A 21,743-nucleotide genomic window follows, 5' to 3' on the forward strand; every position below is an offset into this window, starting at 1 on the left:
ATCACAGAGTCCCTTATCAGTCACTGTTTCTCCTATGGCACAGGGGCTGTGAAAACTCCCTGGATCCTTCCTTTTTGTAGGCAACTCTGGTTGAATAAAAGCACTGCACTCCTTATTCATCAGTATTGTTTGCCCTCCTTTGAGTGAGCTTTTCCTGGTCAGCAGCTCCTTCATGCACTTAATGTATGAGGGCATTTGTTGGAGAGCCTTGATGAATGGTATGTTTACATGGAGAGATGCAAACATGTCGAGGAACTTTGAGTATATTCTCTTTTCTACACCACCGTTGAGTCTTTGGGGAAAAGGTGCAAAGAGGTTCAGAATCTCCTTCTGTGTAGTTTTGATTTCTTGGTTACTCTCTTCTTGTTTATCTGCTGAAGTATCTCCAGAGTGTTCTAAGGGTTTGTTCAGCTCTTCCTCAGTCCCCTTATCATTTATAGTGACCATCTTGTATTCTTCCCATCTCACTTTCTTTGCTTCACCTCTCGGGTTTTTTTCTGTGTCACTTGGAAAGCTGTCAGTAGGTTTGGAAATCTTCTCAGAGAGGTATCCCACTTGAAATTCCAGCCTCTTGATGGTGTCTCCTTGGTTTTTGATATTGGCTCGCACCTCCTCCTTGAACACCTTGTTGTCTTGGATTTCCTTGCATATGCCTTCGAGTAGAGTCTCAATCCTTGAGAATTTATCTTCAGATGATGGTGAGTTGAGATTGGAGGGATGAGAAGGGCCATTTTGGTTTTGATATGGATGTTGAGAGGTATTGTTAGGTGGGTGCTGATATGATCTCTGTGTGGAATGTTGGTGAGCTACATTGTTGTTGGGGTTGTGATGTCTCTGATCTTGGCTTTGATCTTGTTGATTTCCCCACCCAAAGTTTGGGTGATTCCTCCAACCAGGATTATAAGTTTTGGAGTATGGATCATGGGTCTGCCTGGGTGAATTCCCAATGTAGTTGGCTTGTTCCTGGTCACCCTCATCCTCTGCATTCACTCCTTCATGGGCTGCTGATGAGGTGGTGACTGCTGCCACCTGGTTCCTTTCCATCTTCTTGGTAAGGTCAGCCAGCTGCTTGGTGATCATCTTGTTTTGAGCCAGCAGTGCATCCATATTGTTCAGCTCTATCACTCCTCTAGTATTGCCCCTTTCAGAAGCATAGAAGTAATCATTCTCAGCTACAGTCTCAATGACATCTATGGCTTCTTCAATGGTCTTCTTCTTGTTCAGAGATTTCCCGGATGAGTAGTCTACTGCCTTCTTTGATTCGTAAGAAAGACCCTCATAGAAAATGTGTAACTGCACCCATTTATTGAACATATCTGGTGGGCACCTTCTTGTTAAGTCCTTAAACCTCTCCCATGCTTCATAGAGAGTTTCACCTTCTTGTTGCCTGAAGGTTTGCACCTCAGCTCTCAACCTGTTGATTCTTTGAGGAGGGTAGAATCTTGCCAAGAATTTGTTCACCACCTCTTTCCAAGTTGTCAGACTCTCCTTTAGGAAGGATTCCAGCCATTTAGCTGCTTTATCCTTGAGTGAAAAGGGAAACAGAAGCATCCTATAAGTGTTAGGATGAACACCATTAGACTTCACAGTATCACATATCCTTAGGAAAGTGGTGAGATGTTGAATGGGGTCTTCTTGGGCACTTCCTCTGAATGCACAGTTGTTCTGGACTAGGGTGATGAGCTGGGATTTTAGTTCAAAATTATTGGCATGTATGGTTGGCTTTTGGATGCTACTTCCATAGCTTCTTGGGTTTGGATTGATATAAGAGCCTAGAACTCTTCTCTCTTGCCCAGCGTGATTCACTGGACCTTCTCTGCCATGGTTGTGAGCCTCTTCTTCATGGTGGTTCTCCATATTCTCCTCCATATTTGTTTCAAAATACTCTTCCTCCTCCTCAGCACCAACGACTCTCTTTCCTCTTGCTTCCCTCCTTAATCTAAGGAAGGTCCTCTTAGGTTCAGAATCAAAGAAAGTTGAAGCCCCGCTTCTTCTACCTGTCATACAACCAACAAGGCAAAAAGTAAGAAAGAAATAGAATGGAGAAATTACTCTTGTTAGGAATGCTGTTAGTGTGAGTGGTGCAATATATCAAACAGTTAGTGGGTTAGTGAATTGAATTGTAAACAATGAAGAAAACATAACAAACTGGTAAGGGATAAAAGAAAGAAAATAGTTAAAACTGAAAGAAATCACTCAAATAGAATTTAAACAAAACAAAAGAAAAATGCTCAATCTAGTTATCCTCCAACTTAATCATTGTCGATACAAAATCAATCCCCGGCAATGGCGCCATAAACTTGATGCATGGAAACTTGTCTCTCAACAAAATTTCCTTCGGCAAGTATACCGAATTGTCGTCAAGTAAAAACTCACAATAGAGTGAGGTCGAATCCCACAGGGATTGATTGGTCAAGCAACTTTAATTAGAGGAATGTTCTAGTTGAGCGAAGCAGAAATTTGAGTTGAGTAATTACAAGAAATTAAATGGTGGGAAAGTAAATAACAGAAAATGTAAATGCTAGAAATAAAGGGCAGAATGTAAATGGTGGAAAGTAAATTTGTAGAATCTTAAATGTAAAATTGGGAAGATGAGCATAAAAGTAAATGGCAGATAATAAAGAGAATGGGTAAGATCAGAAATGGGAGATTCATTGGGCTTAGGAGATGTTGTATTCTCTGGATCAAATTCATTTTCATCTCTTCCTCAATTAATGCATTCATTGATCTCCTTGGTAATCTTAAGTGATTGGATTCCAATTCCTTGGCAACCCAATCTCTCTAAACTTGAACAATTGCCCAATTCCTTGATTTAATTGCTCATGAGAAAAGATGAAGTATGGTCACTGATTATACCACATGCATTCCCAAATCAAAGTTTTGGTAGGATTATATGTCACTATATCCATCCAAACCCCAATTTGGTCCAACATGAGAAAGCATTTCTAACATGATCTCTTCATTCCTCTTCCAAGGTTCCGAAGAGATTCAAATATGAATAGCTTCTTTTCTAAGACAGCTACCCAATTGGATGAAGATTGAAAGCTTTCTAGTAAAATCAAGAGAAAAGAAAGAAGAAGAATAATGAAAACTATTATTAATCCATCAAATTATAATAGAGCTCCCTAACCCAATGAAAGGGGTTTAGTTGTTCACAGCTCTGGGAATGGAAAGCAAAAATGAAAAGTGCATTATGAAATTAAAACTAGAAGTTGCAGAGAAAGTAGAATATATAGAGTGTAGTTCTCCCCAAAATGCCAAAAAGCTGCTTTCCTAGTTCAAAACTACTCCTATATATACTACTCTTCTGATCTTCTAGTTGGCTCTTCAAGTCTTGGATATGGGCCTTTGGATCTTTAGTTGAAGCAGTTACAGTCTTCAGTGGGCTTAGCTTTGCTTGCAGAGAAAAAGTGAGTCAGACATGGTAGCAAGTTAGTTAGGATGTTAGTAGTGTTAACGTTAAGTGAAAATGTGGGTTCGAGAACGTTAGTGACGATCACTTTTTTCACTAACATTCCAAACCAAAAATGATCCACGTTAACTTCAACGTTAGTTGCACTAACGTGACCACTAACGTTGCCTCTTGGTCCTTCGCAAACGTTATTGGCATTCACCTTTTCTAGTAATGTTGCTCTTTGCCTCTTCTCCCTATATTAGTGGTCCACGTTAGTGTAACTAACGTGACCCTTAACGTGGGCATGCCTAAGCTTCGAGAGCGTTAGTGAGACTTACCTTTGTCACTAACGCTTCAAACGCCCCTTCTTCCCACGTTAGTGTCTCACGTTAATTGCATTAACGTGACCACTAACGTGGTGGTGATTTCCATCTCCAACGTTAGTGACAAAGGTGAGTGTCACTAACGTTGGCCCATCATTCCGTCCTCCACGTTAGCTTCCACGTTAATGTAATTAACGTGGCAACTAATGTGGGTAATATTGGCTTAACCCAACGTTAGTGACAAAGGTGAGTGTCACTAACGTTGGCGATTCCTTGTTCCTCCCACGTTAGAGTTCACGTTAATGTAATTAATGTGACTCTTAACGTGGCCAAGTGCGCCCTTTTTGGAACGTTAGTGGTATTCACTTTTACCACTAACGTTGGAGCTTCCCTTTTCCACCACGTTAGCTTCCACGTTAATGTAATTAACGTGGCCACTAACGTGGGCTATGATGGCTTTCGAAGGCGTTATTGCTGATAACTTTTTCCATTAACGTTGCAAGCTAGCTCCCATTCCACGTTAGTGGTCACGTTAGTTAGACTAACGTGGCTACTAACGTGGCTCTTCCTTGCTTCCTTTTGTCCTGAAATCAAGAAAATAAAGTACATCAAAGCTTGGTTCTTAATCATGAGATCATGCATCATCCATTTTATCATTCAATTCATGCAAAATTCTCATGAAATCGTGTAAAGTTCACAATGTTTGCTTGAATCAAGATGTAAGTGAATATTTATCCAAAACTTGCTTATTTACTAAGAAAATGCATGAAACTACCCTAAAATAGTAAAGAAAAGGTCAGTGAAACTGGCCAAAATGCCTTGGCATCAGTTATTTATTTATTTTACTTGCTCTAATTATAATGAAGCCTAGATAATAATAGTATTATTATTGGTACGTTATTATCATTACTATTACTGCTATATAAAGTTCCTTAGTACTTTAAGTAAAGTTCCTAATATATATATATATATATATATATATATATCATATCATATGAGATTAATCTCATTTGCATGTAAACAGTGAGTGACCGAGAGAGAGAGCTAAAGAACCATAACCCCCACTGAATTTCCGACTTTGATTTCTTGTGATCCATAACTCCATTAAAAAATCTAATTCGGTAAAAGTGCTTGTATTCTCCTCCTCTACGTGTTGGCGTTACTTTTGTCTGGTGGAAGTCGACGGTGATGTAGCTCCCCTACTGGTGCACGAAATTGTGATCTCCAGGCTCGAACAAATCCTGGTAATGGCTCCAAAGCTTGGTGCTCTGATCTTAATTCATAATTGTCACAACTTCGATACAACTAACCAGCAAGTGCACTGGGTCGTCCAAGTAATACCTTACGTGAGTAAGGGTCGAATCCCACGGAGATTGTTGGTATGAAGCAAGCTATGGTCACCTTGTAAATCTCAGTCAGGCAGATATAAAGTGATAATGGTGTTTTCGAATATTATATAATAGAATAGGGATAGAGGTACTTATGTAAATCATAGGTAGGAATTTCAGATAAGCGAATGGAGATGCTTTTCGTTCCTCTGAACCTCTGCTTTCCTGCTATCTTCATCCAATCAGTCTTACTCCTTTCCATGGCTGGCTTTATGTGATACATCACCACTGTCAATGGCTACTTTCGGTCATCTCTCGGGAAAATGATCCAATGCCCTGTCACGGCACGGCTAATCGTCTGGAGGCATCACCCTTGTCAATGGCTTCATCTTATCCTCTCAGTGAATAATATGCTCACGCACCCTGTCACGGCACGGCTATTCATCTGTCGGTTCTCGATCATGCTGGAATAGGATTTACTATCCTTTTGCGTCTGTCACTAACGCCCTGCAATCGCGAGTTCGGAGCTCGTCACAGTCATTCAATTATTGAATCGTACTCGGAATACCACAGACAAGGTTTAGACTTTCCGGATTCTCTTGAATGCCGCCATCATTCTAGCTTACGCCACGAAGATTCTGGTTAGGAGATCTAAGAGATATTCATTCTAGCTTAATTCATGTAGAACAGAAGTGTTTGTCAAGCACGCGTTCATAAGGGAGAAGGATGATGAGCGTCACACATAATCATCACCTTCATCACGTTCTTGGGTGCGAATGGATATCTTAGAAGCGAAATAAGATGAATTGAATAGAAAACAGTAGTACTTTGCATTAATCTTTGAGGAACAGCAGAGCTCCACACCTTAATCTATGGAGTGTAGAAACTCTACCGTGAAAATACATAAGTGAAAGGTCCAGGCATGGCCGAGATGGCCAGCCCCCTAAACGTGATCTAAGATAGCAAACAACTGATCAAAGATACCTAATACAATAGTAAAAGGTCCTATTTATAATAAACTAGCTACTAGGGTTTACAAGAGTAAGTAATTGATGCATAAATCCACTTCCTGGGCCCACTTGGTGTGTGTTTGGGCTGAGCCTGAGTGTTGCACGTGTAGAGGTCCTTCTTGGAGTTGAACGCCAGTTTTTGTGCCAGTTTGGGCGTTCAACTCTGGTTTTGGCTCCTTTTCTGGCGCTGGACGCCAGGTTTGGGTAGAAGGCTGGCGTTGAACGCCAGTTTACGTCATTTATTCTTAGCCAAAGTATGAACTATTATATATTTCTGGAAAGCCCTGGATGTCTACTTTCCAACGCAATTTGAAGCGCGCCATTTCGAGTTCTGTAGCTCCAGAAAATCCACTTTGAGTGCAGGGAGGTCAGAATCCAACAGCATCAGCAGTCCTTCTTCAACCTCTGAATCTGATTTTTGCTCAAGTCCCTCAATTTCAGCCAGAAAATACCTAAAATCACAGAAAAATACACAAACTCATAGTAAAGTCCAGAAATGTGAATTTAACATAAAAACTAATGAAAACATCCCTAAAAGTAACTAGATCCTACTAAAAACATACTAAAAACAATGTCAAAAAGCGTATAAATTATCCGCTCATCACAACACCAAACTTAAATTGTTGCTTGTCCCCAAGCAACTGAAAATCAAATAGGATAAAAAGAAGAGAATATACTATAAATTCCAAACTATCAATGAAACAGAGCTTCAATCATATGAGCGGGACTTATAGCTTTTTGCCTCTTGAATAGTTTTGGCATCTCACTTTATCCATTGAGGTTCAGAATGATTGGCATCTATAGGAACTTCAGATTTCGAATAGTGTTATTGACTCTCCTAGTTCAGTATGATGATTCTTGAACACAGCTTCTTTATGAGTCTTGGCCGTGGCCCTAAGCACTTTGTTTTCCAGTATTAGCACCGGATACATAAATGCCACAGACACACAATTGGGTGAACCTTTTCAGATTGTGACTCAGCTTTGCTAAAGTCCCCAATTGGAGGTGTCCAAGGTTCTTAAGCACACTCTTTTTTTGCTCTGGACCTTGACTTTAACCGCTCAGTCTCAAGTTTTCACTTGACACCTACACGCCACAAGCACATGGTTAGGGACAGCTTGGTTTAGCCGCTTAGACCAGGATTTTATTCCTTTAGGCCCTCCTATCCACTGATGCTCAAAGCCTTGGGATCCTTTTTATTTGCCCTTTCCTTTTGGTTTTAAGGGTTATTGGCTTTTTGCTCTTGCCTCTTGGTTTTAAGAGCTTTTGGCTTTTTCTGCTTGCTTTTTCTTTTTCTTTCTATATATTTTTTTTTTCGCCTATTTTTTTTTCTTTTTTTTTTTCTGCAAGCTTTGTTCTTTGCTGCTTTTTCTTGCTTCAAGAATCATTTTTATGATTTTTCAGATTATCAAATAACATGTTTCCTAGTCATCATTCTTTCAAGAGCCAACATATTTAACATTCTTAAACAACAACTTCAAAAGACATATGCACTGTTCAAGCATTCATTCAGAAAACAAGAAGCATTGTCACCACATCAATATAATTAAACTAAGTTCAAGGATAAATTCGAAACTCATGTACTTCTTGTTCTTTTGAATTAAAACAGTTTTTATTTAAGAGAGGTGATGGATTCATAGGACATTTATAACTTTAAGACACAGTTACTAACTACTAATGATCATGTAATGAAGACACAAACATAGATAAGCACATAACATAGAAAACGAAAAACAGAAGAAGTAAGAACAAGGAATGAATCCACCTTAGTGATGGTGGCTGGTGCACGAAATTGTGATATCCAGGCTCGAACAATCCCTGGTAATGGCTACAAAGCTTGGTGCTTTGATCTTAATTCATAATTGTCACAACTTCGATACAACTAACCAGCAAGTGCACTGGGTCGTCCAAGTAATACCTTACGTGAGTAAGGGTCGAATCCCATGGAGATTGTTGGTATGAAGCAAGCTATGGTCACCTTGCAAATCTCAGTCAGGCGGATATAAAGTGATAATGGTGTTTTCGAATATTATATAATAAAATAGGGATAGAGATACTTATGTAAATCATTGGTAGGAATTTCAGATAAGCGAATGGAGATGCTTTTCGTTCCTCTGAACCTCTACTTTCCTGCTATCTTCATCCAATTAGTCCTACTCCTTTCCATGGCTGGCTTTATGCAAGGGCATCACCGTTGTCAGGGGCTACATCCCCTCCTCTCAGTGAATCATATGCTCACGCACCCTGTCACGGCACGGCTATTCATCTGTCGGTTCCCGATCATGCTGGAATAGGATTCACCCTCCTTTTGCGTCTGTCACTAATGCCCAGCACTCGCGAGTTTGAAGCTCGTCACAGTCATTCAATCATTGAATCCTACTCAGAATACCACAGACAAGGTTTAGACCTTCCGGATTCTCTTGAATGCCGCCATCATTCTAGCTTACGCCACGAAGATTCTGGTTAGGAGATCTAAGAGATACTCATTCTAGCTTAATTCATGTAGAACAGAAGTGTTTGTCAGGCACGCGTTCATAAGGGGGAAGGATGATGAGCGTCACACATAATCATCACCTTCATCACGTTCTTGGGTGCGAATGGATATCTTAGAAGCGAAATAAGAAGAATTGAATAGAAAACAGTAATACTTTGCATTAATCTTTGAGGAACAACAGAGCTCCACACCTTAATCTATGGAGTGTAGAAACTCTACCGTATGAAAATACATAAGTGAAGGTCCAGGCATGGCCGAGATGGCCAGCCCCCTTGATCTAAGAACAATGCATTCAAAGATGATCCTAAGATCCTAAGGTGATCAAAAGATGCCTAAAAGACTAGTAAGAGGTCCTATTTATAATAAACTAGTCACTAGGGTTTACATGAGTAAGTAATTGATGCATAAATCCACTTCCGGGGCCCACTTGGTGTATGTTTGGGCTGAGCCTGAGTGTTGCACGTGCAGAGGCCATTTGTGGAGTTGAACGCCAGTTTCTGTGCCAGTTTGGGCGTTCAACTCTGGTTTTGGATCCTTTTCTGGCGCTGGACGCCAGATTTGGGCAGAAGGCTGGCGTTGAACGCCAGTTTACGTCGTCAATTCTTGGCCAACGTATGGACTATTATATATTGCTGGAAAGCCCGGGATGTCTACTTTCCAACGCAATTTGAATCGCGCCATTTCGAGTTCTGTAGCTCCAGAAAATCCACTTTGAGTGCAGGGAGGTCAGAATCCAACAGCATCAGCAGTCCTTTTTCAACCTCTGAATCTGATTTCTGCTCAAGTCCCTCAATTTCAGCCAGAAAATACCTGAAATCACAGAAAAACACACAAACTCATAGTAAAGTCCAGAAATGTGAATTTAACATAAAAACTAATGAAAACATCCCTAAAATTAACTAGATCCTACTAAAAACATGCTAAAAACAATGCCAAAAAAGCGTATAAATTATCTGCTCATCACAACACCAAACTTAAATTGTTGCTTGTCCCCAAGCAACTGAAAATCAAATAGGATAAAAAGAAGAGAATATACTATAAATTCCAAACTATCAATGAAACATAGTTTCAATCATATGAGCGGGACTTATAGCTTTTTGCCTCTTGAATAGTTTTGGCATCTCACTTTATCCATTGAGGTTCAGAATGATTGGCATCTATAGGAACTCAGAGTCCAGATAGTGTTATTGATTCTCCTAGTTCAGTATGATGATTCTTGAACACAGTTATTTCATGAGTCTTGGCCGTGGCCCTAAGCACTTTGTTTTCCAGTATTACCACTGGATACATAAATGCCACAGACACATAATTGGGTGAACCTTTTCAGATTGTGACTCAGCTTTGCTAAAGTCCCCAATTAGAGGTGTCCAGGGTTCTTAAGCACACTCTTCTTTTGCTTTGGACCTTGACTTTAACCGCTCAGTCTCAAGTTTTCACTTGACACCTACACGCCACAAGCACATGGTTAAGGACAGCTTGGTTTAGCCGCTTAGACCAGGATTTCATTCCTTTAGGCCCTCCTATCCACTGATGCTCAAAGCCTTGGGATCCTTTTTATTTGCCCTTGCCTTTTGGTTTTAAGGGTTATTGGCTTTTTCTGCTTGCTTTTTCTTTTTCTTTCTATTTTTTTTTGCCTATTTTTTTTTCTATTTTTTTTTCTGCAAGCTTTGTTCTTTGCTGCTTTTTCTTGCTTCAAGAATCATTTTTATGATTTTTCAGATGATCAAATAACATGTCTCCTAGTCATCATTCTTTCAAGAGCCAACATATTTAATATTCTTAAACAACAACTTCAAAAGACATATGCACTGTTCAAGCATACATTCAGAAAACAAGAAGCATTGTCACCACATCAATATAATTAAGCTAAGTTCAAGGATAAATTCGAAACTCATGTACTTCTTGTTCTTTTGAATTAAAATATTTTTTTCATTTAAGAGAGGTGATGGATTCATAGGACATTCATAACTTTAAGACAAAGTTACTAACTACTAATGATCATGTAATGAAGACACAAACATAGCTAAGCACATAACATAGAAAACGAAAAAACAGAAGAAATAAGAACAAGGAATGAATCCACCTTAGTGATGTCCTTGAGCTCTTCTATGTCTCTTCCTTGTCTTTGCTGCTCCTCCTTCATTGCTTTTAGATCTTCTCTGATTTCATGAAGGATGATGGAGTGCTCTTGATGTTCCACCCTTAGTGATGTCCTTGAGCTCTTCTATGTCTCTTCCTTGTCTTTGCTGCTCCTCCTTCATTGCTTTTAGATCTTCTCTGATTTCATGAAGGATGATGGAGTGCTCTTGATGTTCCACCCTTAGTTGCTTCCAATAATTGTGTGGAAGAAAATGTATCCCCTGAGGTATCTCAGGGATCTCTTGATTTGCAGTCAAATGTTCTACCACTGAGCTATAGACCCTTGATGGAAGCTTTTGTCTTCCCTTTCCTCTTTCTAGAGGCTTCTCTGGCCTTAGGTGCCATCAATGGTTATGGAAAAAACAAAAAAGCTATGCTTTTACCACACCAAACTTAGAATGTTGCTCGCCCTCGAGCAAAAGAAGAAAGAATAGAAGAAGAAGAAGAAGATATGGAGTAGATGGATGGGAGTGTGTATTCGGCCATATGGGTGGGATTGGGTGGGAGAGAGATGTTGATGAATTTTGAAGGTAGTGGGTGTATGGATGTGAGTGGTAAATGGAAAACAGAAGGGATGATCATGAATAGAAAGAGAGATGATGAGGTAGGTGGGGATCCTGTGGGGTCCACAGATCCTGAGATGATCCTGTGGGGTCCACAGATCCTGAGGTGTCAAGGCATTTACATCCCTGCACCAATTTAGGCATGTAAAATGCCCTTGCACACAACTCTGGGCGTTCAGCGCCAGGTTGGTGCCCATTTTGGGCGTTCAACGCCCCTTTGCTGCCATTTCTGGCGTTGAACGCCAGAACCATGCTTGTTCTGGGCGTTCAGCGCCAGGATGCTCCCATTCTGGGCGTTCAGCGCTAGAACTATGCTCTGTTCTGGCGTTTGAAGATGCTCCTCCAGGGTGTGATTTTTCTTCTGCTGTTTTTGATTCCGTTTTCAATTTTTTTTTATTTATTTTGTGACTCCACATGATCATGAACCTAAGAAAACATGAAAAACAATAAAAATAAGAGTTAGATAAACATTGGGTTGCCTCCCAACAAGCGCTTCTTTAATGTCAATAGCTTGACAGTAGGCTCTCATGGAGCCTCACAGATGTGCAGAGCTTTGTTGAGACTCTCCAACACCAAACTTAGAGTTTGGATATGGGAGTTCAACACCAAACTTAGAGTTTGGTTGTGGCCTCCCAACACCAAACTTAGAGTTTGACTGTGGGGGCTCTGGTTGACTCTGCTTTGAGAGAAGCTTTTCCTGCTTCCTCTCCATGGTTGCAGAGGGAGATCCTTGAGTTTTGAATACAAGGGAGTTCTCATTCCATTGAAGGACTATTTCACCTCTGTCAACATCAATCACAGCTTTTGTTGTGGCCAGGAAAGGTCTTCCTAGGATGATGGATTCATCCTCTTCCTTTCCAGTATCCAGGACTATGAAATCAGCAGGGATGTAAAGGCCTTCAACCTCTACTAACACGTCCTCTACTTGTCCATAAGCCTGTTTTCTTGAGCTGTCTGCCATCTCTAGTGAGATTTTAGCAGCTTGCACCCCATAGATTCCCAGTTTCTCTATTACAGAGAGGGGCATGAGGTTTATACCTGAACCAAGGTCACATAGAGCCTTAAAGATCATGGTGCCTATGGTACAGGGTATTATGAACTTTCCAGGATCCTGTCTCTTCTGAGGCAATGTCAGTTGATCCAGATCACTTAGTTCATTGATGAACAAGGGAGGTTCAACTTCCCAAGCATCAATGCCAAACAATTTGGCATTCAGCTTCATGATTGCACCAAGAAACTTGGCAGTTTGCTCTTCAGTAACATCCTCATTCTCTTCAGAAGAGGAATACTCATTAGAGCTCATGAAGGGCATAAGGAGGTTCAATGGAATCTCTATGGTCTCTCGATGAGCCTCAGAGTCCTTTGGTTCCCCAGAGGGAAGCTCCTTATTGATCACTGGACGTCCCTGGAGGTCTTCCTCCTTGGGATTCACGTCCTCTCCTCTCCTCACAGGTTCGGCCATGGCGCTTATGTCAATGGCCTTGCACTCTCCTTTTGGATTCTCTTCTGTATTGCTTGGGAGAGTACTAGGAGGGATTTCAGTGATCCTTTTACTCAGCTGGCTCACTTGTGCTTCCATATTTCTAATGGAAGACCTTGTTTCATTCATGAAACTTACAGTGGCCTTAGATAGATCAGAGACTAGATTTGCTAAATTAGAAGCATTTTGTTCAGAGTTCTCTGTCTGTTGCTGAGTTGATGATGGAAAAGGTTTGCCATTGCTAAACCTGTTTCTTCCACCATTATTAAAGCCTTGTTGGGGCTTTTGATCCTTCCATGAGAAATTTGGATGATTTCTCCATGATGAGTTATAGGTGTTTCCATAAGGTTCACCTAAGTAGTTCACCTCTGCTATTGCAGGGTTCTCAGGATCATAGGCTTCTTCTTCAGAAGATGCCTCTTGAGTACTGTTGGATGCAGCTTGCATTCCATGCAGACTCTGAGAGATCATATTGACTTGCTGAGTCAATATTTTATTCTGAGCCAATATGGCATTCAGAGTATCAACTTCAAGAACTCCCTTCTTCATAGGCGTCCCATTACTCACAGGATTCCTTTCAGAAGTGTACATGAACTGGTTATTAGCAACCATGTCAATGAGTTCTTGAGCTTCTGCAGGCGTTTTCTTTAGGTGAATGGATCCACCTGCAGAGGTATCCAATGACATCTTAGATAACTCAGACAGACCATCATAGAATATATCCAGGATGGTCCATTCTGAAAGCATGTCAGAAGGACACTTTTTGGTCAACTGTTTGTATCTTTCCCAAGCTTCATAGAGGGATTCACCTTCTTTCTGCCTGAAGGTTTGAACATCAGCTCTAAGCTTGCTCAGCTTTTGAGGAGGAAAGTACTTGTCTAAGAAAGCCGTGACCAGCTTATCCCAAGAGTTTAGGCTGTCTTTAGGTTGAGAATCCAACCATAATCTAGCTCTGTCTCTTACAGCAAAAGGGAAAAGCATGAGCCTGTAGACTTCAGGATCTACTCCATTAGTCTTAACAGTATCACATATCTGCAAGAATTCAGTTAAGAACTGAAAAGGATCTTCAGATGAAAGTCCATGAAACTTGCAGTTCTGCTGCATCAGAGAAACTAATTGAGGTTTCAGCTCAAAATTGTTTGCTCCAATGGCAGGAATGGAGATGCTTCTTCCATGTAAATTGGAATTAGGTGCAGTAAAGTCACCAAGCATCTTCCTTGTATTATCATTATTTTCGGCTGCCATCTCCTCTGCCTGTTCGAAAATTTCTGAAAGGTTATCTCTGGATTGTTGTATTTTAGCTTCTCTTAATTTTCTCTTCAGAGTCCTTTCAGGTTCTAGATCTGCTTCCACAAGAATGTTCTTATCCTTGCTCCTGCTCATATGACAAAGAAGAAGGCACAGAAAAATAATAATAATAATAATAGAGATCCTTTATACCACAGTATAGGGATCCCTTTGTGAGTGGAAGAAGAGGGGGAGACAAAGAATGTAATATAATGGAAGAAACACAACTGTGAGGATGGAAGGAGGTGAAATGAGATGTTAGGATATGAATGAATAAATAGAATGAGATGGGGGAGGGATAATTTTCGAAAATTATTTTGAAAAAGGAGTTAGTGATTTTTGAAAATTGGTTTTTGAAAATTTGTTAGTATTTTTTCGAAAAATTTTTGAAATCAAAAATAAAAAATAAAAATAATTAGTTAATTAAAAAGAAATTTTTGAAAAAGGGGGAGATATTTTCGAAAATTAGAGAGAGAGAGTTAGTTAGGTAGTTTTGAAAAAGTTAAGAAACAAACAAAAAGTTAGTTAGTTAGTTGAAAAAAATTTTGAAAAAGATAAGAAGTTAGGAAGTTAGAAAAGATATTTTGAAAAGATATTTTTGAAAAAGATAAGATGAGAAGATATTTTGAAAAGATATGATTGAAATTAGTTTTGAAAAAGATTTGAATTTTAAAATCACAATTAATGACTTGATTCATAAGAAATCCCAAGATATGATTCTAGAACTTAAAGTTTGAATCTTTCTTAACAAGCAAGTAACAAACTTCAAATTTTTGAATCAAAACATTAATTGTTATGTTATTTTCGAAAATTTATGAAAAAAATTAAGAAAAATATTTTTGAAAAATATTTTTTGAATTTTCGAAAATAACTAAGAATTTTGAAAAAGATTTGATTTTTGAAAAAGATTTTGAAAAAGATAAGATTTTCAAATTGAAAATTTGATTTGACTCATAAGAAACAACTTGATTTTAAAAATTTTTGAAAAAGTCAATCCAAATTTTCGAATTTGAGGAGAGAAAAAGGGAAAGATATTTTTTTTGATTTTTGAATTTTTATGAAAAATATGAAAATTATGCAATGCATGAAATTTTTAGATCAAAACAATGAATGCATGCAAGAATGCTATGAATGTCAAGATGAACACCAAGAACACTTTGAAGATTATGATGAACATCATAGACACAATTTTGAAAAATTTTTAATGCAAAGAAAACATGCAAGACACCAAACTTAGAATTCTTTAATGCTTAGGCACTAAGAATTCAAGAATGCATATGAAAAACACTATACAACATAAAACAAAAAATCATCAAGATCAAACAAGAAGACTTACCAAGAACAACTTGAAGATCATGAAGAACACTATGAATGCATGAAATTTTCGAAAAATGCTAGATGCATATGCAAGTGACACCAAACTTATAATGTGACTCAAGACTCAAACAAGACACATAAAATATTTTTGATTTTTATGATTTTCTAATTTTTTTAGATTTTTATTTTATATTTTTCGAAAATTAAAAGAAAAATAAGGATTCCAAAATTTTTAATATGAATTCCAGGAATCTTGCCATGTTAGTCTAAAGCTTCAGTCCAGGAATTAGACATGGCTCACTAGCCAGCCAAGCTTTCAATGAAAGCTCCAGTCCAAAACACTAGACATGGCCAATGGCCAGCCAAGCTTTAGCATGTAGATCAGAAACAGTAGCAGGTGGATTAGCTCCAACTAGCTTGCTCTTGATAACAAATTGCTGCCTCAGTCCAAATAAATTTAGACATGGCTTTACAGCCAGCCAGGCTTCACATGCTTCATGAAACACTAGAATTCATTCTTAAAAATTCTGAATCTAAATTTTTTTGAAAACATTTTATTTATTTATTTATTTATTTATTTATTTATTTTCGAAAACAAGTGAGAAAATTTTGAAATATTTTTTTGAAAAATTTTTGAAAAGAAAACAAAAAGAAAATTACCTAATCTGAGCAACAAGATGAACCGTCAGTTGTCCAAACTCGAACAATCCCCGGCAACGGCGCCAAAAACTTGGTGCACGAAATTGTGATATCCAGGCTCGAACAATCCCTGGTAATGGCTCCAAAGCTTGGTGCTTTGATCTTAATTCATAATTGTCACAACTTCGATACAACTAACCAGCAAGTGCACTGGGTCGTCCAAGTAATACCTTACGTGAGTAAGGGTCGAATCCCACGGAGATTGTTGGTATGAAGCAAGCTATGGTCACCTTGCAAATCTCAGTCAGGCGGATATAAAGTGATAATGGTGTTTTCGAATATTATATAATAAAATAGGGATAGGGATACTTATGTAAATCATTGGTAGGAATTTCAGATAAGTGAATGGAGATGCTTTTCGTTCCTCTGAACCTCTACTTTCCTGCTATCTTCATCCAATTAGTCTTACTCCTTTCCATGGCTGGCTTTATGCAAGGGCATCACCGTTGTCAGTGGCTACATCCCCTCCTCTCAGTGAATCATATGCTCACGCACCCTGTCACGGCACGGCTATTCATCTGTCGGTTCCCGATCATGCTGGAATAGGATTCACCCTCCTTTTGCGTCTGTCACTAACGCCCAGCACTCGCGAGTTTGAAGCTCGTCACAGTCATTCAATCATTGAATCCTACTCAGAATACCACAGACAAGGTTTAGACCTTCCGGATTCTCTTGAATGCCGCCATCATTCTAGCTTACGCCACGAAGATTCTGGTTAGGAGATCTAAGAGATACTCATTCTAGCTTAATTCATGTAGAACAAAAGTGTTTGTCAGGCACGCGTTCATAAGGGGGAAGGATGATGAGCGTCACACATAATCATCACCTTCATCACGTTCTTGGGTGCGAATGGATATCTTAGAAGCGAAATAAGAAGAATTGAATAGAAAACAGTAGTACTTTGCATTAATCTTTGAGGAACAACAGAGCTCCACACCTTAATCTATGGAGTGTAGAAACTCTACCGTATGAAAATACAGAAGTGAAGGTCCAGGCATGGCCGAGATGGCCAGCCCCCTTGATCTAAGAACAATGCGTTCAAAGATGATCCTAAGATCCTAAGGTGATCAAAAGATGCCTAAAAGACTAGTAAGAGGTCCTATTTATAATAAACTAGTCACTAGGGTTTACATGAGTAAATAATTGATGCATAAATCCACTTCCGGCGCCCACTTGGTGTATGTTTGGGCTGAGCCTGAGTGTTGCACGTGCAGAGGCCATTTGTGGAGTTGAACGCCAGTTTCTGTGCCAGTTTGGGCGTTCAACTCTGGTTTTGGATCCTTTTCTGGCGCTGGACGCCAGATTTGGGCAGAAGGCTGGCGTTGAACGCCAGTTTACGTCGTCAATTCTTGGCCAAAGTATGGACTATTATATATTGCTGGAAAGCCCTGGATGTCTACTTTCCAACGCAATTGGAAGCCCGCCATTTCGAGTTCTGTAACTCCAGAAAATCCACTTTGAGTGCAGGGAGGTCAGAATCCAACAGCATCAGCAGTCCTTTTTCAACCTCTGAATCTGATTTCTGCTCAAGTCCCTCAATTTCAGCCAGAAAATACCTGAAATCACAGAAAAACACACAAACTCATAGTAAAGTCCAGAAATGTGAATTTAACATAAAAACTAATGAAAACATCCCTAAAATTAACTAGATCCTACTAAAAACATGCTAAAAATAATGCCAAAAAAGCGTATAAATTATCCGCTCATCAGTGGCGTTTCCTTCTTGAGGAACCAATGATGTCCTTGAGCTCTTCTATGTCTCTTCCTTGTCTTTGTTTCTCCTCCCTCATTGCTTTTTGATATTCTCTTATTTCATGAAGCATGATGGAGTGCTCTTGATGTTCCACCCTTAGTTGTCCCATATTGGAACTTAATTCTTCTAGGGAGGTGTTGATGTGCTCCCAATAATTTCGTGGAAGAAAGTGCATTTGAGGCATCTCCGGGATCTCATGGTGATGAGCTTCCTGCGCCTCTTGAGCTCCATAAATGGGCTCTCTTGCTTGCTCCATCTTTTTCTTAGTGATGGGCTTCTCTTCCTTAATAGGAATGTCTCCTTCTATGAAAGCTCCAGCTGAGTAACATAGATGGCAAATGAGGTGAGGGAAGGCTAACCTTGCCATAGTGGGGGACTTGTCAGCCACCTTGTAGAGTTCTTGAGGTATAATCTCATGAACTTCCACCTCTTCTCCAATCATGATGCTATGGATCATGATGGCCCGGTCTATAGTAACTTCAGACCGGTTGCTAGTGGGAATGATTGAGCATTGAATGAACTCCAACCATCCTCTAGCTATAGGCTTGAGGTCCAATCTTCTTAGTTGAACCGGCTTGCCTTTGGAGTCAACCTTCCATTGAGCTCCTTCTACACATATGTCCATAAGGACTTGGTCCAACCTTTGATCAAAGTTGACTCTCCTTGTGTAGGGGCGTGCGTTCTCTTCCATGTTTGGCAAGTTGAACGCCAACCTCACATTTTCCGGACTAAAATCTAAGTATTTTCCCCGAACCATTGTAACATAGTTCTTCGGATTCGGGTTCCTACTTTGATCATGGTTCTTGGTGATCCATGCATTGGCATAGAACTCTTGAACCATTAGGATGCCGACTTGTTGGATGGGATTTGTTAGAACTTCCCAACCTCTTCTTTGAATTTCATATCGGATCTCCGGATACTCATTTCTTTTGAGTTTGAAAGGGACCTCGGGGATCACCTTCTTCTTGGCCACAACATCATAGAAGTGGTCTTGATGGGCTTTGGAGATGAACCTTTCCATCTCCCATGACTCGGATGTGGAAGCTTTTGTCTTCCCTTTCCCCTTTCTAGAGGATTCTCCGGTCTTAGATGCCATCAATGGTAATGGAAAAAAAAAAAGCTATGCTTTTACCACACCAAACTTAGAATATTGCTCGCCCTCGAGCAATAAACAAAAGAATAAAAGAAGAAGAAGAAGAAATATGGAGAGGGAGAGGGAGATGTGGTTTCGGCCAAGAGGAGTGTAGAGGGGTGTGTTGTGTGAAGTTGATGAAGAATGGAGGGCTTTATATAGGGTAGGGAGGGGGGGGTATTGGTTTGGCCATATGGGTGGGTTTGGGTGGGAAAGGTTTAGTGGGGAAGAGAGATTGAGGTGATTGGTGAGGGGTTTCTTTAGGGAAGAGTGTTTATGGGGTTGTGTGAAAGAGAGTGGTGAGAAGAAGTGGGTGGAGGTAGGTGGGGATCCTGTGGGGTCCACAGATCCTGAGTGGATCCTGTGGGGTCCACAGATCCTGAGGTGTTCAAGGATTTACATCCCTGCACCCATTAGGCATGTAAAAATGCCTTTGTACCCAACTCTGGGCGTTCAGCGCCAGGTTGGTGGCCATTTTGGGCGTTCAACGCCCATTTGTGTGCCATTTCTGGCGTTGAACGCCAGAACCATGCCTGTTCTGGCGTTCAGCGCCCAGAAGCTGCCCATTTTGGGCGTTCAGCGCCAGAACCATGCTCTGTTCTGGCGCTGAACGCCAGACAGATGCTCCTCCAGGGTGTGATTTTTCTTCTGCTGTTTTTGATTCCGTTTTCAATTTTTATATTTATTTTGTGACTCCACATGATCATGAACCTACAAAGACATGAAAAATAATAAAAATAAAAATTAGATAAACATTGGGTTGCCTCCCAACAAGCGCTTCTTTAATGTCAATAGCTTGACAGTGGGCTCTCATGGAGCCTCACAGATGTGCAGAGCTTTGTTGAGACTTTCCAACGCCAAACTTAGAGTTTGGATATGGGAGTTCAACACCAAACTTAGAGTTTGGTTGTGGCCTCCCAACACCAAACTTAGAGTTTGACTGTGGGGGCTCTGGTTGACTCTGCTTTGAGAGAAGCTTTTTCTGCTTCCTCTCCATGGTTGCAGAGGGAGATCCTTAAGTTTTAAACACAAGGGAGTCCTCATTCCATTGAAGGACTATTTCACCTCTATCAACATCAATCACAGCTCTTGCTGTGGCAAGGAAAGGTCTTCCTAGGATGATGGAGTCATCCTCTTCCTTTCTAGTATCCAGGACTATGAAATCAGTAGGTATGTAAAGGCCCTCAACCTTTACTAAAACATCTTCTACTTGTCCATAAGCCTGTTTTCTTGAGCTGTCTACCATCTCTAGTGAGATTTTAGCAGCTTGCACCCCATAGATTCCCAGTTTCTCTATTACAGAGAGGGGCATGAGGTTTATTCCTGAACTAAGGTCACACAGAGCCTTAAAGATCATGGTGCCTATGGTACAGGGTATTATGAACTTTCCAGGATCCTGTCTCTTCTGAGGCAATGTCAGTTGATCCAGATCACTTAGTTCATTAATGAACAAGGGAGGTTCAACTTCCCAAGTATCAATGCCAAATAATTTGGCATTCAGCTTCATGATTGCACCAAGAAACTTGGCAGTTTGCTCTTTAGTAACCTCCTCATTCTCTTCAGAAGAGGAATACTCATCAGAGCTCATGAAGGGCATAAGGAGGTTCAATGGAATCTCTATGGTCTCTAGATGAGTCTCAGATTCCTTTGGTTCCTCGGAGGGAAGCTCCTTATTGGTCACTGGACGTCCCAGGAGATCTTCCTCCTTGGGATTCACGTCCTCCTCTCCCTCATTGGGTTCGGCCATTGTACTTATGTCAATGGCCTTGCACTCTCCTTTTGGATTCTCTTCTGTATTGCTTGGGAGAGTACTGGGAGGGATTTCAGTGATCTTTTTACTCAGCTAGCCCACTTGTGCTTCCAAATTTCTAATGGAAGACCTTGTTTCATTCATGAAACTTACAGTGGCCTTGGACAGATCAGAGACTAAGTTTGCCAAATTAGAAGTATTTTGTTCAGAGTTCTCTGTCTGTTGCTGAGTTGATGATGGAAAAGGCTTGCTATTGCTAAACTTGTTTCTTCCACCATTATTAAAGCCTTGTTGAGGCTTTTGATCCTTCCATGAGAAATTTGGATGATTTCTCCATGTTGAGTTATAGGTGTTTCCATAAGGTTCACCTAAGTAATTCACCTCTGCTATTGCAGGGTTCTCAAGATCATAAGCTTCTTCTTTAGAAGAAGCCTCTTGAGTACTGTTGGATGCAGCTTGTATTCCATGCAGACTCTGAGAGATCATATTGACTTGCTGAGTTAATATTTTATTCTGAGCCAATATGACATTCAGAGTATCGACTTCAAGAACTCCCTTCTTCATAGGCGTCCCATTATTCACAGTATTCCTTTCAGAAGTGTACATGAACTGGTTATTAGCAACCATGTCAATGAGTTCTTGAGCTTCTGCAGGCATTTTCTTTAGGTGAATGGATCCACCTGCAGAAGTGTCCAGTGACATCTTTGATAGCTCAGATAAACCATCATAGAATATATCCAGGATGGTCCATTCTGAGAGCATGTCAGAAGGACACTTTTTGGTCAACTGTTTGTATCTTTCCCAAGCTTCATAGAGGGATTCACCTTCTTCCTGTCTGAAGGTTTGAACATCAGCTCTAAGCTTGCTCAACTTTTGAGGAGGAAAGTACTTGGCTAAGAAAGCCGTGACCAGCTTATCCCAAGAGTTCAGGCTATCTTTGGGTTGAGAATCCAACCATAATCTAGCTCTGTCTCTTACAGCAAAAGGGAAAAGCATGAGCCTGTAGACTTCAGGATCTACTCCATTAGTCTTAACAGTATCACATATCTGCAAGAATTCAGTTAAGAACTGAAA

The 21,743-nt window shown here is 40.1% G+C and overlaps 3 non-coding genes across 3 annotated transcripts; all 3 read left to right on the plus strand.

Moving 5' to 3' along the window:
• The first annotated feature begins 1,309 nt into the window (after positions 1-1,309).
• LOC148555317 (small nucleolar RNA R71) lies at positions 1,310-1,416 on the plus strand. The gene has a single exon (XR_015888127.1). It is a non-coding gene; the product is annotated as a small nucleolar RNA R71 (small nucleolar RNA).
• Positions 1,417-13,472: 12,056 nt separating this feature from the next.
• On the plus strand, positions 13,473-13,580 carry LOC148555318 (small nucleolar RNA R71). Its single transcript, XR_015887861.1, has one exon. It is a non-coding gene; the product is annotated as a small nucleolar RNA R71 (small nucleolar RNA).
• A 7,849-nt stretch (positions 13,581-21,429) lies between these two features.
• Positions 21,430-21,533, plus strand: LOC148555319 (small nucleolar RNA R71). Its single transcript, XR_015887744.1, has one exon. It is a non-coding gene; the product is annotated as a small nucleolar RNA R71 (small nucleolar RNA).
• Positions 21,534-21,743: the final 210 nt, after the last annotated feature.

The sequence above is a fragment of the Arachis ipaensis genome, chromosome B6 (genome assembly GCF_059453495.1).
Source record: "Arachis ipaensis isolate K30076 ecotype BB chromosome B6, ASM5945349v1, whole genome shotgun sequence".
NCBI classification, from domain to species: Eukaryota; Viridiplantae; Streptophyta; class Magnoliopsida; order Fabales; family Fabaceae; genus Arachis; species Arachis ipaensis.